At 42.6% G+C, this 19,390-nt stretch overlaps 1 protein-coding gene across 2 annotated transcripts in view; it reads left to right on the top strand.

The window, feature by feature from the left end:
* Positions 1-2,846: 2,846 nt before the first annotated feature.
* LOC126187873 (WD repeat-containing protein 37-like) overlaps positions 2,847-19,390 on the top strand; it is a 126,289-nt gene continuing 109,745 nt past the window's right edge. For both annotated transcript variants that reach the window (XM_049929204.1, XM_049929203.1), the window contains exon 1: positions 2,847-2,997. The gene's annotated coding sequence lies outside the window, so the exon portion shown is untranslated. The remainder of the gene's footprint in view (positions 2,998-19,390) is intronic.

Here is a 19,390-nt window from a genome sequence, read left to right as displayed (position 1 = left end):
ACAAAGGCACATACCGCATGACTGCGGAAATTTAAAGGAATCACATTTCAGTAGTAAATGGAGCTGTTCAAGCAATATTTTCTTTCGTATGCTTGAATTATGGCTGTGCTGTCTAGTTTTATTATTTCTTGTGTTTCTCATTGCCTACCAAACAGCAAACGCCCCAACATCCGAGCTACACTGTATCAATGGTCTCTACTCCACACAACACATGGCAACGTGCCCGTGGTGATTGCTGGTACAGCATTTCATGCCCTAAAGTTATCTCGCCGATAATTATTCATTGTTCATATTTCCTCCCTCTTTAAAACATATACTGGCTAAAACAGCAGAGACAGTGGTGACAAGCACATGTGTTTTGTGTGTATGACGATTTTAACTCGTTGGTATGACGGTATGAATGTGTGTATGCTTCCTTTCCTAAGACGTCTTTGTCCGAAAACTTATGAGAACACTTCTCTCGTCAGGCCTGCCTGCTTCTGCTCGGCATATGAGTAGTACAATCCATCCGCTTCATAGTATAGTTATTTCCTAATGAAGATTGTTGTAAATAAGCCACTGCATTTCAACATGAACAATGATCTACATACACTCCTGGAAATTGAAATAAGAACACAGTGAATTCATTGTCCCAGGAAGGGGAAACTTTATTGACACATTCCTGGGGTCAGATACATCACATGATCACACTGACAGAACCACAGGCACATAGACACAGGCAACAAAGCATGCACAATGTCGGCACTAGTACAGTGTATATCCACCTTTCGCAGAAATGCAGGCTGCTATTCTCCCATGGAGACGATCGTAGAGATGCTGGATGTAGTCCTGTGGAATGGCTTGCCATGCCATTTCCACCTGGCGCCTCAGTTGGACCAGCGTTCGTGCTGGACGTGCAGACCGCGTGAGACGACGCTTCATCCAGTCCCAAACATGCTCAATGGGGGACAGATCCGGAGATCGTGCTGGCCAGGGTAGTTGACTTACACCTTCTAGAGCACGTTGGGTGGCACGGGATACATGCGGACGTGCATTGTTCTGTTGGAACAGCAAGTTCCCTTGCCGGTCAAGGAATGGTAGAACGATGGGTTCGATGACGGTTTGGATGTACCGTGCACTATTCAGTGTCCCCTCGACGATCACCAGTGGTGTACGGCCAGTGTAGGAGATCGCTCCCCACACCATGATGCCGGGTGTTGGCCCTGTGTGCGTCGGTCGTATGCAGTCCTGATTGTGGCGCTCACCTGCACGGCGCCAAACACGCATACGACCATCATTGGCACCAAGGCAGAAGCGACTCTCATCGCTGAAGACGACACGTCTCCGTTCGTCCCTCCATTCACGCCTGTCGCGACACCACTGGAGGCGGGCTGCACGATGTTGGGGCGTGAGCGGAAGACGGCCTAACGGTGTGCGGGACCGTAGCCCAGCTTCATGGAGACGGTTGCGAATGGTCCTCGCCGATACCCCAGGAGCAACAGTGTCCCTAATTTGCTGGGAAGTGGCGGTGCGGTCCCCTACGGCACTGCGTAGGATCCTATGGTCTTGGCGTGCATCCGTGCGTCGCTGCGGTCCGGTCCCAGGTCGACGGGCACATGCACCTTCCGCCGACCACTGGCGACAACATCGATGTACTGTGGAGACCTCACGCCCCACGTGTTGAGCAATTCGGCGGTATGTCCACCCGGCCTCCCGCATGCCCACTATACGCCCTCGCTCAAAGTCCGTCAACTGCACATACGGTTCATGTCCACGCTGTCGCGGCATGCTACCAGTGTTAAAGACTGCGATGGAGCTCCGTATGCCACGGCAAACTGGCTGACACTGACGGCGGCGGCGCACAAATGCTGTGCAGCTAGCGCCATTCGACGGCCAACACCGCGGTTCCTGGTGTGTCCGCTGTGCCGTGCGTGTGATCATTGCTTGTACAGCCCTCTCGCAGTGTCCGGAGCAAGTATGGTGGGTCTGACACACCGGTGTCAATGTGTTCTGTTTTCCATTTCCAGGAGTGTAATTACAATAACAGAAGAAAAAATGACGTTTTTCACGCCACAGTAAGGTTGTCTGTAGCACAAATAGGGGCTTACAATGCTGCTACCAAAGTTTTGATCACTTACTCAGCGATACAGCATGCCTGACAGACAGAAAGGTAAATTTTGAAACTGAAATGAAAACGTTTTCCTTTGAAAACACCTCATGTTCCGCAGACGAATATCTATTACTGTAATGCATAATTGATTTTCACATCAATTACTTCTCTTTATGGTTACTCGAAACAGATCAACAACAAATAAGTTACATTGGCGAAGCCAAAAGCGTCATATCATTAGAGCAAATACGCATTCAAGAAAACAAAATTTCTTAATCGCCTTCCTAACACTATGTTATCCATGTAAGCACAGTAATTGTTATTATTTAAAACAGTTGTTGAGTGCACGCGGCAGATGTAATGGACACGAAATATAGAGGCAGGTCCCGCCCAGTCTGGTTTCAAAACAATGTATAGCGTATATCTTTTGTGCCATGTCTTTTTTTTACCTCCTTGACAGTATCTCTCATGACGAATATGCAAATAAAGACACGTGCTTTCGTGACGTACTGTTGACGTCCATTGGTAATCGATCTTGATCCCTTTCAGCATGATGTTCCGAAGTCGAATTATTTATGTGGCTTCATACGTTTTTACACGTCCCATAGTAACTCGGGTTTGAGGAACAACGCTGTGCTTAAAACCAGTCTCTCGATTTGAAAAATATCCTATCCAGTTACCATAAACAATGCCCAATTGTTGAGCGACTTTTTCGATATTTTTCAGGGTATCGATACTTATCTTACCTTTCTCTTTCCGGAATTTATGTGGTTTCTCTCTCTCGTCTTTTGACATTTGCATCTCTTGTGTTGTGCAGCAGATGAATCGTCATTGATTGTGCGTGATGGTTGACAGCTTAGTGTTGCGTGTGTGGTATGTGTAATACTGGATAACTGTGTGGGTAATCGGTATGTATGACAGCCGTTACTCGGTTACGTTAATTTTACAATTTAATTTGTATTTTTCATGTGTTTACCAAACGCTTGTTACGTTATATTTTCGTTTCGTGCAAAACTTCTAAACTGTACGAATCAGGTTCGCATACATTGCTGTACGAATTGGTAGTGTTGTTTCACTCTACTTTGTTCCGTAATTGTCAAGAGGACTATTGTCAGTCGGAGGATGTGTTGGGCTTCTTCATTGAAACGTGCAGACGTTAAGATTTTTTTCAGTTTTCCGTGAAATGTCTTTTCAACATGCGAAACAATTCGGAACCAAATGTGTTATAACTAATAACGAGTATTCGGATAATTAAATTATGTTCGAAAATGTAGTTCGACAACCACATCAAAATGCATTGTTTACATTATTAATTATGTGCGTACGCCAGGCGTCCTCATCAAACTGCTCATTTGGGATTTGCCAGCTTATAGTTAAATAAGATTGAATTTGAAGGTATACATGCAATACGCGATACATGACATTGCAACACCACAAACAAACATATTTGTGGTTTTAAATGAACTTTTGCTCCTTTGTTGTCAAATGGAGGGAAACATAATTTCACTATGCATATTACGTTTGGCTTAGAGGAGACGAGCGATTTTATTTTGAAATCATGCCATAAACCAAAAGCAATTTTAACCTCTGGCATATGAGCAACTTTGTGTGGTCTTACATTCAAGGAACATGTGGCGTGGAAGAATAAGGGTCGAAAAAATTAAATAAGTAACTTTACTTTGAAATTAAAGGCAGTATGTTCCAAAATGCACATATTAGAATTCAAAATATACCACTGGATAAGATTCTGTATCTATTGTTCCATCCCGCGCATAGTAAAATGCTTGGATCCTCCTTGGCACATTTCTGTCCGTAAGCTCTTGTGTTGCCATCTGAAAGATGTTTGCTGTAAGGTTGTACATTAGGAAGAAAGTTTTTTGTGAGGTTTTCCTGTATGTAGTTGATTGGTAGAGACAAAACTGATAGTCGTGATGATGGTTAAGTTCTACCTAGGATGGCATCCCAACAATTGCCGCCAAAAGGCTGTGTGCAATTCTGTTTTATTCTCCTCAGTGTATATATGACTTGTAATTCGTAGGTAGGACTAATAACCATACAGTCAGAGTGACCACAATAATACAGACCTTTAATGTTATGATATCCCCATGGTGTGAAGAAACGTCCCATGCTAAAATATTTGTTGCTGTAAACTGACAATGTGTGTGTGGTGTAAGCTTGACATGAACTTTTGAGATGTGTTCAGGGCTGGGACCCAGACCCTATGCTTTTTAAGCAATGCTCTTACTGACTGAGCTATCCATGCTCTACTCACATCCTGTCCTCATTGCTTAAATTCTGCTGGTATCTCTACTACTTTAATGTCGATGGTTATCTCGGAGAAATTTATATTGAAGTTTTCCTATATTGTTTACCCTTAATTACCCATCCCAAACATGATTTTCTTTCCCTTTTTCTCTCCTTACACCTATATGCCATTTATCACTCCTCCACCTATTTACAGCAATTCAGAAAAGCATTCTTATCCCTATTTACAACCCAGTCCTATTTCCTATTCCTGAAATGCTACGTAATGCATTAATCCCCTCTCCTTAACAATATAGTAATCATAAAATTCCTTACCTTCACAAATTATCTAGTGCCAGAAAAACAATTTTCCACAGCACAGGCATCCTTTAATTCCTTTTCTCCCTGTTAAGATCCCTTTGATGTACAATACCCTTAGATCCATCTCATCTCCAAAATTGAAGCCTGTGCTGTTGAACAACTGGTAGAGCGCTCCAAATACCACTTCCAAAAGTTACCTAATCCTCCTTTCCTCTTGGAGAAGCACTGCTTACGAAGACCTCTCCTGCCTTCAGTGCATTCTCCCATCAATCCCTTACAGCATTGAGACCATGTCATGTTCAGATGTTCCATTTGCCACAGCACCCAAAACCCCCAACACCCCACAGAATCCAGAACAGTGTTGTCAATGTATCCACCGAGGACATGTAGAGAGCAAGATCAGATTATGGTCTGTGTTGAAACTGTGGTTGTTTGCACTCTCCATAATGTCGCAATGAATCACAACGATTAAAGAAGCTCTGCTGTAGTGATCCTGTCCCAAGAGTCCATCATAACGTACAGTCTCTACTCAAATTACAGGCTGTCACAAAATCTCTCTCAAATTCTTTTGATGCCATCTCCCTGTACTCTGACATCCCCCTTGCCCATGGTCTTGCATCTCCCAATGTTCTTATTGACTTCAAATTAATTTATTTCTGAAACATCTCACAAAATTCTTACCCACAGCAATTCCTCTTTTGAGGGGAAGATATACAGACTAATCTGTGGCATGGGTACCCACATAGCTCCCTCATATTCTAACCTCTCATGGGCTTTCTAGAAGAAACCTTCCTGCCCCTTCCTCCCCCCCCCCCCCCCCCCCCCCCCCCATGATCCTTAAACCCCTTGTTTGGTTCAGGTGCATTTGTGATACTCATGATCTTGACCCAGAGGCAAGTCACTTGAAGTTTACTCCTCCACACTCTCAATACTTTCTCATCTATCAATCTGTTTCACCTGGTCTTTTTCAACCCAACGTGCCATGTTTCTGGATTCCCCACGGGGCCAAACATTCTTTTATGAAGTTGTGCATGTGAAATATAGGTAACCAAGCTATTGTGGCTATTTCCTATCTTATACTCAAATCTCCCATCTCCAACTGTTACTTCTCTTTCTTTCTCATAGTGGAACCCAATGATATTGAACTGACTACTTACCAAGGTTCTGATTTCTTTTGTTGACATTTGCATTCATTTCCTGTATATCACTTTTCGGCTGAAGCAATTTTGATCCCCTTCCGTTTGTGACCTCCATTTTCAAAATTTTTTCTGTAGTGTGGATGGACTAGGCAGCATAGCAGCTACTGCATACAGTGTTGATGACCCTCTGTGTGCAATAACGGTGCAAACTCATATCTACACTCCAAAGCCAACACAGTAGACAATCCTGATATGCTAGCTCTCCACCTATGACAATCTTCCTGGGGCATCAGGACTCCCGGCAATGACGGTCGTGTTAAACGACCTTCGCTGCGGCTAGGCGGCACCTGTGGGATGAGTCCTTGATCGGAGTAGATGGCATCAGAGCAGACATTTCACGTGTGAAATGTATGAAATTGAACCAGCACAAAGTGCTGTTTAGATTCGTCAATTTCAGCAGGTGGTTCTAGATAATTATAATCCTACCATTTTTCCTATCCTGGCTACTTCATGGGAAGAGGGACAGGCCAGACGGTTGCGAGTGAAGCAATTTATTCCATACTTGTTGTGCACTACTTCTACAATGACAGAACTTTTTTGTGGAACACACTGAAGACAAATTTGAACAAACATTGGGAAAAGTGCTCAATGGGTCATTATTGATTAAGGCCTCCTGTGCTGCACAGTCTCAAACTCTTCATGCATGTGGATGGCTGGGTTATAGGCCAGTGACTAGTGTCCCACATAAAAGTTGGAATATAGTTCAAGAACCTACCTTTCACAGACTTTAGGCTGCAGACAGACAAGGAGCTACGAGCTAATCTTGAATGATGAGATGTCATTTTGCCTGAAGCCTACAAAAAAAGTCGCAAGAAGAAACTGAATGGAGACAGATGCTTTCGTCTTAGCCTTTGAATGGAATGTCCTCCCAGAAAATATTAAAGTTATGGTGTACATGTGTGATGTGATGTGAAGGTGTCCATGAGGTGTTTGTTGCATGGCAGACCAAAGATACGGAAACTCTAGGTGATATATCCAGAATTTTGTCCTTGCAAATAAACATGTTTGTGTGTTGACCTATCCCCATGCCTACAGCAGATAAGTCCTCACAAGACTCTCGGCCACTAAAAGTTGTGAAAGACAAAAAGGAGGATGATGGGAGAAAGTTAATCATGTGACCTTGAAGATGCCAGTCACTTCCCATGCCATCGGATTGTGAGCCAATGTTTACTGATGTTTTCCTGTCTGCATGTGTCATACAGTGGTTCTAGGAAGTGACAGATCTTCATGGCCCCTTCGTGTCTAACCAGGCCTCCATCAACGTGATGATCCAATGGAACTGTAATGGAAAATACTGTCACCTGCTGGAAGAACAACTACTAATTTCTTCTTATTCTACAATCTGTGCCCTCCTCCAAGAAACTCACTTTACTGTGACCATTCCCTAATGATTCATGGTTACCGTGCATTCTCTTGAAATTATTGTGGCCTCAGCAGGGTGACCAGAAGGATGTCTATTTTGGTTTTCACAGATGTCATCAGTTCGATCTTGATTTGTGCCTCCTCAGTGAAAGTACTCCTACCCACTTTAGTTGCTGCTAATGGCACCTTTTCAGCTATTGACCTGAAGGTCTCTTCCCTAAATCTTGTAGTGTCACTACATTGATCTCGCCATGATAATCTTTGTGACAGTGACCACTTTCCGGTGATCCTGTTACTTCCTTGTCACTGCCTGACAGACCAGTTGCCATTATGGATTCTTGAAGAGGCATCTGGCAATAACGTGCCATTCCTTCCATCTTCACCCCTCTCTCCAGCAGACTCCATCGATGAGGTTGTCAGACACAACCTCAACACAATCACCTGTGCCACTGTAACAGCTTTTTGTGTTTCTACAGGCACACTCTGCAGCTGTCCAGTTGCACAGTGGACCGAAGACAGTTCAACAGCTAATCAGGGTGGTTGTAGCATTCTGCATGATTCTCAGGCCACCTTTCCCACTTCTAAGTGACTGCTCTAAGGCTGAGTACCTCCTTAAGCACAGTAAGAAGGAATGCTGGGACCACTAACATTTCCTCTTTAGGGATGTATGCGTCTTCCTCCCAAGTGTGAGCCAAGCTCCGTAGTCTTTTGGGGTGCCGAAGGTCAACAACTGTACCTGGTCTCATCCTTCAGGCTGTCATTGAACACCTTGCAGCTCATTTTGCAACAGCATGTTAGCATCATCTTCTTACCCATCTACGTATCTAAGGCAGAAATGACAAGCTGAGTACATCTTTGTACTTTCCACCCCCTGCCATGCCAAATTCTATAATGCACCTTTTACTGACTTTTATGTGTTCTCACAATATGGCCTCAGGTCCTGATTCAGTTCATAATCAGATGATCCAACATCTGATTATTACTCAAAGGCTATGTTTAATCCTGGTCTTCAGACCTGTTTGGCTCGATGATGTCTGCCCATCACAATGGTGAAATAATGTCATTGTCCCAGTTCTTAAGCCAGACAGAAATTCATCTTTGGACAGCAGCGACAGATGGATTATCCTCACCATTGTGCTCCCCTCAGGCTCAGCATTCATTTGCTGAGAACGAGCCTGCCGACCCCAGTGTTTCTGAGCTGGGGACTGGTCAGTGCTGCCAGCCCTGTGTCACTGTAAGCTCTGGGCATGCTTCAGTGATCACTGTGCAGTGCAGTGGTAGAATGTTGTGTGTTGTGGAGAATGGAGGTCTTGGCTTCACAGCCTGGACTGTGAGGAAGGTACACACCTCTATAAAAAAAAACCTCAAGGTGTGCTAAGTGCTGTGAATGTCTGTTGACGTAAAACAGTCTGTAGCAGGCAACCTCTGGGCACCTGCCGCCCCCAGTTGTATAAGGCTTGCTCGGACATGGGGGGCTCTGCCTGGGTTGATGGTTGTTTCTCTCACATCTCGTGTGATCTCTATGGAACAGTCTCGTCAGACTATTACTCGTGATGGGACGGGTGTACCATCAGGTAGTACCTACACTCGCTCATCAAAGAGAGCTCGGTTGGTCTCTGCTCCCTAAAAGAAGTCTCAGAATCATAGTAACAGGACTTTAGTGTGCTATAACACTTTCATTGTAATCAAGGGAACAGAGGAACCTTTGAGATGGTCTTCCCTTTCTATATTCACAAAGCATTGGAAGTTATTGCTGGGTCTCTAAAAAGTGTCAAAAGACTTCTTAATGGAACACTTCTAGTTGAAACTGCTAATTCAAACTAAATATCTAAGCTTCTGGGATGTAACGCCTTAGGTGAATACCCAGTTGAGGCTGAGTTGCATAATAACCTTAACTTTAGTAAGGGTGTGGTCACCTGCTCAGATATAATGGTGGTGGACCCTGCAGGGTTACGTGAAGAATGGAAAAATATGGGGGTCGCGGAAGTGCAAAACTATATGAGGAGAGTCAATGGTAAATTGGAAAAATCGGCAACATTTATTCTAACATTTAGTACTCGAAATTACCTGAACATATCCTTGCAGGCTATATCCATCTAAAGGTTCGCGCATTTGTTCCTAACCCCATGGGATGCTACTAATGTCACAGATTTGGCCATACCATGGGATGTAATGGGAGGGCTACATGTGGCGATTGTGGAGGCTCAGCTCTTGAATTAGGTGATTCTTGTACACTTCCTCCGAAATGTGTAAACTGCTTCTGGGATCACCCAGTGTGGAGCAGAAAGTGTGAGGTTTACAACAAGGAAAGGAAAATTCAGAACTTGAAAGTCAAGAGATGCATACCCTATGATGAAGCTAAAAAAGCTTTCAAAGCTATGCAACCTCCAGTTTTTGCTACGTCTTTTGCATCAGCCCTTAAGATGCCAATCGCCAAGTGTGATGCCTCCACACAAACTCAGACCACAGATTCAAGTACGAGCACATGCACTTGTTGGTGTATCTGTGGGGGAAATGCTCCACATGAAACTGAAGTCATTTGGAAGCCATCAGCAGTGGGCTTACCACCTAAGCTACATACCACTACCCATGATAAGAAGCCAACTAAGCTGTCTGGGCAACCCAAGCAGCCACTACTCCCATCAGTAAAGAAAAACATACTTCGGAAAATAGTTCCAAGTCCAAGAAAGTGGTAGTTAAATCTTTGGATCGGCAAGCTTTCTCCCTCTCTGATAGGTACTATACTTTAGAGGATATGGACTTCCAATTGGAGGAACCAGAGAACCGGAAACCGGCTAATGTTCCTCCTGACCTCCCAGAAAAATAATCTTCTCTGAGGGAGAAAGAAAAGAACAACTGTCGCTAAACAATGGGTTGCACAAGGACTTATGTTCTGCAGCGGAATTTAAAGGATATCGCTCATATTTGGAAGAATTATTGTGGGAGACTTCAATGCACACAGTGTACTGTGGTGCTCAGCTACTGCTTGCTCCAGAGGTCGGATGATCAAGCAACTCATCCATTCTGAGAATATCTGCCTTCTGAATGCGGGTCAGATGACATGCTTTTCCACAGCTACAGGGTCTTTTTCAGCTATTGACCTTTGTTTTTGTTCACCAGCTATTGCAGACTCAGTTCGGTGGGAAGTGGCTACAGATTTAAATTCTGCTGACCACTTCCCATTGTGGAAACGTCTGCCGAATAGGACTGCAGCTGATGGGAGATAACACAGATTGTTGATACAAAGGGCAAATTGGTTGCAGTACAGTCGACAGGCTATTTTTGAACAAAAGGATTATGCATAGGAGATGGAGGCCCATATCACTTGTGAGATCCACTTGGGTGCTGCAGAGTCTATCCCCCGGTCTAGTAATAACCACATCAGATGACAGCCTGTACCTTAGTGGAATGATGACTGTCGATCGGCAATCAGAGCCAGATGAACAGCTCTGCAGAACTTCAAACATTGTCCAACTATAGAAAACCTTCATGCCTTCATATCTGCAAGAGCACATGTGTGGCAAGTGTTAAAAGAACGGAAGAGGGCTTCTGGAAGGGAGTTCACAACTTCAATTAATCGGTCCACTTCTACTGTACAAGTTCGGGACTCAATAAGACAAATTTCCGGCAAAGGCAGTACAAATCCCCTTGCGGCCTTGTCAGGTAATGGGGTCTTGGTGGACACGCCACAAGATGTGGCTCAGGTTTTAGCTGAACACTTTTGTACTGTCAGTATGCCATCCAGACAAGCTCCTGCTTTTCATGTGTTCCGTGGGGCTGTGGAGATGAGAAAGCTCAATTTCTTCTCGCATAATGAGGAAGTCTACAACATTCCGTTCTCCATGTAGGAACTGGAATAATCTGTGTCTGCAGCCAAAGACACTGCTCCCAGACTTGATGAGATCCATTGTACCATGCTTCGTCATTTGTGCCCTGAAGTGAAAGGACAGCTCCCCTCTTGTTTCATCAGATCTGGTTTGTTTGACAGTAGTCCATGACTTGGAAGGAGACAATATTAGTTCCATTCTGGAAACCAAGCAAGGACCGTGGCACCTCTAACGTTACCGGAGTGTAGTCCTTAACAACGCTACACATTTGTCTCCTCTTTTGTTCCTTTTCCCTACTTCAGTCCAACATTGTCTGATGCTCCTGCTGAAACTCTCAACAACCTCTGGTTCTTTCAGTTTATTCAGGTCCAATTTCCTTGAGTTCCTACTTTTGTTTCATCCCTTCAGTTTTAATCTGCAGTTCATAACCAATAAATTATGGCCTTAGTCCAAATCTGTCCCTAGAAATAGCAGTGATTAAATTACGCTGTTTGCAAAATACACTGAAGTGCCAAAGACACTGGTATAGACTTGCGTATTCAAATACAGATATATGTAGACAGGCAGAATACGGCATTGTGGTCTGCAATGCCTGTGTAAGACATTAAGTGTCTGGCACAGTTAGATCGATTGCTGCTGCTACAATGGCAGATTATGATTTAAGTGAGTTTGAATGTGGTGTTATAATAAACACATGAGCGATGGGACATAGCTTCTCCGAGGTAGCAATGAGGTGAGGCTTTTCCCGTATGACCATTTCATGAGTGTAATATCAGAAATCCGGTAAAACATCAAATCTTGGACATCGCTGCGGCCGGAAAAAGATCGTGCAAGAACGGGACCAACGACAACTGAAGAGAATCATTCAATGTGACAGAAGTGCAATCCATCTGCATATTGCTGTGGATTTCAATGCTGGCCCATCAACAAGTCTCAGCGTGCAAACCATTCGACGAATAATCATTGATATATGCTTTTGGAGCCGAAGCCCCTCTCATGTACCCTTGATGACTGCATGACACAAAGCTTTACACCTAGCCTGGGCCCATCAACACCAACATTGGACTGTTGATGACTGGAGACATGTTGCCTGGTTGGTTGAGTCTGATTTCAAATTGTATTGAGCGGATGGATGTGTACGGGTATGGAGACAACCTCATGTACCCTGCATGTCAGAAGGGGACCATTCAAGCTGGTGGAGGCTCTGTAATGGTGTGGGGCGTGTGCAGTTGCAGTGATATGGGACCCCTGATATGTCTAGATAAGACACATGTGTACATAAGCATCCTGTCCGATCCCCTGCATCCGTTCATGTCCATTGTGCATTCCAGGACTTCATCAATTCCAGCAGGACAATGCGACGCCCCACGGTCCAGAATTGCTACAGAGTGGCTCCAGGAACACTCTTCCGAGTTAAACACTTCTGCTGGCTACCAAACTCCCCAAACTTGAACGTTATTGAGTGTATCTGGGATGCCTTGCAGCATGCTGTTCAGAAGAGATCCCTGCCCCTTCGTCCTTGTACAGATTTATGGACAGCCTTGCAGGATTCAAGGTGTCAGTTTCCTCCAGCACTACTTTGGACATTAGTCAAGTCCACACAGTGTCGTATTGCAGCACTTCTGTGTGCTTACAGGGACCCTATATGATATTAGTGTACCACTTTCTTTGGCTCTTCAGTGTCTCTCTTGCTTTTCCAACTATTGAATTGCAGCAACCCACAACAATTAAACTTTGTCTTCTTTAACTGTCCAAATAATTTCCTTTATCTCATTGTTCTTTGTTTCAGTCTCTCCATCTGCAGAGCTAGTTGGCATATAAACTTCTAGACTGTGGTGGGTGTTGGCTTCATGTCTATCTCAGTTATGATGATGCGTTCATTATGTTGTTAGTAGTAGCGCTGTCGTGCGCCCACAAACCGCTTCTACTACTACTACTTAGTAGTAGCATACTCACTTTCTTATATTCTTACCTTCTTAATAGTGACTGCCAAAAGTTTCTAATGGAAGACTATTTTATATCAGGAATATTTTACCCAAGAGGACACTATCACCATTTAACCATACATTAGAGCTGTAGTTCCCTCTTGATATCAGGCTTTTGCAATACCAGTGCAATAAGGCAGTATTGTTAAAAGGTCAGATCAGTCAGACATCCAAATTGTCACTCCTGTAACTACAAAAAAGCTACAGCCTCTGTTCAGGAAGTGAATGTTTGTCTGACCTCTTCACAGAGACCTCTAGAGACCTATCTGTTGTGATTTTGTCTGCGGTACGGCTTTCTGTATCATCAAGGCATGCAAGCCACCTTACATCAGAAATGTCCGTGGTTCTTGGGGCATTATTTCATTAGAATCTAAGATTTATGAAATCATCTAGACTTTTCAAAAACTTGCAGTTTTTAGTTTTACGCATCATGCGACTCGTGCTGATTTTCTAATGTCATTCACTTGCCTTCCATCATGCCATTGTCTTGGCTTTCCCTATCTCTTGAAATCGCCAAAGAACTTCCTTGGTCCCTATACTATCCATTTTGATGGGTAACTTTCCTGCTTATCTCCACTTAATTTTCATTATAGTTGTAATTTCTTCTGCTACAGACCATTTATTGCTCTTCCATTACTCACTAAGAAACCCACAGATTTCGAAATTTTTGTACAGCTTCTTGGTGTAAAGTTCATGTATTATTGTTGTAAATCGGAACTGGTAATACACACTGGTTGTTAACTTTCAGTTTCAAACCAATCGGAAGCTATATTTTGTAAATCCTATTTAGTTTACCCAAAGCATTTGGTACTTATTTTTCTGTTGATTTCATTTGCTATTCATTCAGTCATAGTATTCAGCACTTGTTATCGTTAATAATAATCTATTAGCAGCTGTTTCCCTTCTTTGGAAAATCAACAAGTAGATGCTGGGTTCGTAAAACAATTTTCAGGTATTCTTCAAAGACAACGTAGTGAAAATTGATTGTGATTAAGCAAAACTGGCAACATTTTGATGTAAGGTTTATGGTGTGCATCCATTTAACTCGGAAAAAGCATAAAGAATACCAGTTTTGCTCACCATAACATGTAACTGTTAATAAAAGTTGAGAATTGGGTAGCAATAAGAAAGTGAGGAACTGGATGAAACTATTGCATGACTTACAATGTTTATTATTCAACAGCAAACTGAATATTAAGTAGATCTCATCCTTCAGGCATTCTTGAACTGAATTTCAACAAATTCCTTGTCTGTCATCTTCAGCAGTCTAGCACAGATAGCATTTGCTCGACGTGTTCCAAAAGACAGTTAGAAAAATTGTCAAAATGTAGTGAAAAAGAAAATGACAACTTGGTTACAAACGTAAAAGCATTCAAAACCCTGTACTAGATTGTTATAAGTAAGCAGTAATAACTGTATCAATGACTTACTGTGTTTTTATTTAATAGGAAATAAGTGCACTTATTCCTTTGAATGTTTACTGTATAGAATACAGTTGGTTGAAAAACTGTAATATTAACTCTCTTAAACTGAACTGTTTGTCAGATGCTTAACTTTGAGAAGAGGTTGGGATGGGATGTTCTCGAGAGGATTTGGAACTACTGTTGTAAGAAAGCATTAAGTTGCTGAAGCCTGTGGTTCAATTTTTCCACTTATTCTGAGTCACTTTTGAACTTCATGAACAAGACCACCTCTCCCAGCTACTAAGAGGAGCAAAATATAACATTAAGCCCTGGCTGTACGCATCATTTCTGCTGAGATGGGTAACAGTCTGCAGGTAACTGAACCCCATGCTCTTAACTGCTGCTTGGCTGATCTGGTCAACATTTAAATGTCACTTTTAATGGCATGTGATTCTTTGAAAGTACAACTAAATCAGGAAAACTAATAAATTTTGAGACAAATTTGCTGGAGAGGAGCCAAAATGTTCGGTATATCCAGTAGACAAGCACATAAGTGGTGCATAGCAAAGCTTCCTAAACTACGAGATACAATAATTAAAGAGACAAATTGGTCTGGAGAAAAAAGCATTTATTTTTACAAAACAATACTTTTTCTCTTTTCAACATAATCCCCTTGAACATTTATGCACTTATTCCAACAGGCTACAAGTTTTTTATTCTTGCTGCAAAGAACTCTCTATCTTTATGTTTGAACCAATTTCCCACAAACTTTTTCACATCCTTGTTGTCCTGGAACCTCTTCCCACATATTGCCTCCTTCAGTGCACCAAACAAATAGAAATCACTAGGTGCTAAATGAGGACTGTAAGGGGAATGAGGCAGTGCTTCCCAGCCCATTTTGTTGATGGTTTCGCAGGTTAGTTGAGCAATGTGAGGACGTGCGTTGTCTTGCTGGAGGATCACACCTCTCCTCAGAGATCCACGTCCTCTCTCTCTCTCTCTCTCTCTCTCTCTCTCTCTCTCTCTCTCTCTCTCTCATGGTTGGCTTCACTTTGTTTAAAAGCAAATCTGAGTAGCATTGGCTGTTCATTGTGCACTGCTCTTCGAGATAATCACAAAAAACTGGACCTTCAGCATCCAAAAACACTGTCAACATGACTTTTCCTGCTGATGCTAGGGTTTTGAATTTTTTCTTGACAGGTGATCTGGTGTGCTTCCACTCCATGCTTTGTGTTTTTGGTTCTGGCTCATAATAGCGAACCCAAGTCTCATTACAAGTTAAAATTTTGTTGAGAAAGTGCTCACCTTCTCTTTTATAACATTCCTTTAGCACTGTGCACACTCTCAATCTTGTTTCCTTGTGTAGTCACGTCAACTCCTTTGGTACCCATCTTGCTTATGTTTTGCAGTACTTCAGCTTGTTACAGATAATGTTGTAAATTATACCAGTACTAACTTGAACCTTATCAACTATCATTTCCTCAGTCACACAGCAGTCGGCACGAATAATGTCATCAATTCGACTTTCAAGTGAAGGAGTTGAAACTGCAACTGGTCAGCCAGAACGGTGTTCGCCAGTCACTGAGGAGTTGTGACTATTTTTGAAATGCTGTACGCACTTGGAAAAATTTGCATGATCCATACAACCTTCACCATAAACTTTAGAAATTCTGTAGTATATATTCACTGGTTTCTCACCTTCAGCAAGTAGAAAACGAATAACAGAATATTGTTCGACTAATTTGGATGTTTCAATGGCTTGCCATCTTGAAATGTATTTTTGAAGTTATAAACAAAACAATGTTGATACATCAGCTGATCAGGGCTCATTCGAGAGATGCCAACTTTGTCATAAAAGTACTAAACTTGCCCTACCAACAGTTTTTTCCTCAGACAATTTGTCTCTCTAATTATTGAATGACCCCCGTATTAGTACTTTAGTACTTTGCTTGAGAAGAGAGTGATAGGATGGGGAAGGTTAAAAAGGAAGGGCAGCTCATTCAGATACCAATATGAGAGGAACCTACCCAAACATATCTACATCTGCATATGTACTCCACAAGCCATGTTATGGTGTATTGTGGATGGCGCCACATTCCACTACTGGTCATTTCCTTTCCTTTTCCACTCACAAATGCAGTGAGGGAAACACAGCTGTCTATATGTATCTGTATGAGCCCTAATTTCTCTTACCTTGTCTTCATGGTCTTTACACGAAATATATATTAGTGGCAGTCAGCTGTTCTGCAGTCAGTGACAAATGCCTGTTCTCTAAATCTTCTCAATGGTGTTTTTCCAAAAAGAGCACCATTTCCCCCCAGGAAGTCCCATTTCAGCACACATAGCATCTCCATAACACTTTCTTGTTGATGAAACCTAATGTTAACAAATCCAGCAACCCACTGTATTGGTATCAATGTCTTCCTTTAATCCCATGTGATGGGGACCCATTCACTCAAACAATGCTCAAGAATGGGTCACACAAGTGTTCTATAGGTGGTCTTCTTTGTAGATGAGCTACACTTTCCTAAAACACTCCTAATAAATCAAAGTCAATCATTGTTTCCCCTAGTATCATCCTCCCGTGCTTTCTCCATTTCATATTGCTCGACAATGTTCTGCACAGGTATATAATCGACATGACTGTGTTGAGCAGCATGCCATTAATATTGTACTTGAAGATCATAGGATTGTTTTTCCTACTCATATGAGGATTGTCTTTCTTACTCATTAGAATCTCTGTCTGTATTGAGGGCGTTAGCCTTCCCAAGGAAGGAACTAATAGTTCCAAAAGCTATGATTGTGATATCACATCTGTTTTTATATGTGCATCAGCAGTACTACACATTTTGCCTCCTGAAGGTAAGTAATGCACTGCAATTATGTCTTGTGATTTATTAGTTTCAGTGGCGTATTTGACTTTTTGGTGAGGGTGAAGGTTGATGTAATACCTTGGGCTCTCTTGTCACTGACTCGCCTGTACAGAGTATGCAGAATTGCAATTTACATGACACTCGTAATAAAGTAAACAAGTGATAAGCTGAATAATTTCCTCTGATGAGCAAGCAGTGTCTGTGGAGATAGTATTAGGTATATTTGATGGCTAAAGCACTGATATTTGTGACAAGTTGTGATCAAGTTCTTGTTTGGCCTTCCAGATTTAGATTTTCTGTGGTTTTCTATAATTGACTTAAGCCAGTACAGGGATGACTTATTTGCTATCCCTCCAATTCCCCACTGTAATGGATAAAACAATACGAGAACTTGGAGCAGAAGTCGTAACCCAGGACTGCAAAGAGGGCACAACCAGCCAGCAGATGCTGGTCATTGATCTGTGAGATCAGCACCTATGTCATCAGACCACGAGTGCTGAAATGAGGCCACAAGCCACATACATCGGCCATAGGTGGCTAATGCCCATGCTTGATCAACACCCCTCAGTGGCAGCCAAGTTTCTGTGACAGCATTCCAGGTGTCAGTGCCCTGAGACTAGTCTTTGAGGAGCCACTCCGTCTTGACTGACTTATTCATCATCAATGTGTTGTGCTGATCATGCCACACCCCAAGCTTTGCCCTTTTCTTGATATTTCCAAAGGCCCCAAAATGTCTTATCTTCCATAACTGTCTGTGCTGGGGTGTTGTATTTAATCGTGGCCATACCAGCTTGTCAGTGTGTTCAGCTGGCTGGACAGTAAGCAACGTGCAGTCAGTGTTTGCTCCGCCATTATTGTAACTTTGCCACCATTGGGCTGTGAAAGAGGGACCTGTCCTGTGCGTAGCCAAGGCAGCCAAAACTGCTTCAGCCATCACCGCTGCAGGATTTCTCATCATCATCATCATCTGAATCCAGTCAGCAGTTCAGAGTCAATTTACGGGTATCACCAAGATCTCCTGCTATGCTGGCCAACGCCACCCACTGATGGTTGACTGATTGTACTAGCAGGATGGAATAATAAGACTTTTTGTGTTCATTCTCGTGCCTGTCCACATCCACTTCTGACCAGTTTCATAGTGGAATCCAAGCTGTATAAAATAGTAAAGAAGCAATAGAGAAGTGTTGTATGCTCACACAGATCTGCCTCTGCTGCTGTTGACATTCCCCATCTTCAGCAGAGAACCCAACCCACATAATGAACTTGTGCTCTGTCACTAATGAGCTCACTGTAGCCAGAACCCCCAAACCTTAAAACTCCTCTCCCTGGTAAGTTTTCAGTTTAGTTCACTCAACACACTGGCATTTAGCATTATCCAGTGCTTGACAGGTTTCAACTCTACACAGATTGTGTTGTTGATGTTGATGTTGTTGCTGTTGCTGCTGCTGCTGCTGCTGTCTTCAAGCCAAAGACTGTTTTCATGCAGCTTTGCATACTATAGAGCTGCATGTCCTAAGGAAAAATAATGTCTATTTCTCTCCCTTGGTTTCAGTTGTGCTGCTGTATCAACACAGCAAGGCCATGATGACTAATCTTCAAAGGCCAGATTAATCATATACCTTGTTGCCCCTGGAACTACTGTAAATATTGACACCTATTTTCAGGAAACAAATTAGTCTGGCCTCTCCAGATATCCCTCTGATGTACTTGCCACTGCTGTTCAGTTAGCTGCGTAATTGAGGTGCATGGAAGGGTGTGTGGTTTGTTAACATTACATTACATGAAATAAATAAATTTGTATATCAACAGAGATGAAAGAGACTCTTCATTTATAATGAACGAAATTGCAAATTAAAACTTCGTACATAGGAATAAGCATTGTGTAAAAGTGGATGGTTTATAATGAAATCTGATATGGTCAGTGTACTAACATCGGTTTTACAAAATGTCACAACTGTATTTGCCCCACATCTAAGGTATTTTAGATTTCCACTTGTTAAGTCGGTTGAAGTTACTGATACTGGTTGTTGACTTTATCATGTTACATAATAACAATGTTGTGTGTGACTGAAGTCATACATGCACAA

This window comes from Schistocerca cancellata, chromosome 5, assembly GCF_023864275.1.
Source record: "Schistocerca cancellata isolate TAMUIC-IGC-003103 chromosome 5, iqSchCanc2.1, whole genome shotgun sequence".
NCBI classification, from domain to species: domain Eukaryota; kingdom Metazoa; phylum Arthropoda; class Insecta; order Orthoptera; family Acrididae; genus Schistocerca; species Schistocerca cancellata.
This window is presented reverse-complemented; position numbering and strand designations above follow the sequence as displayed.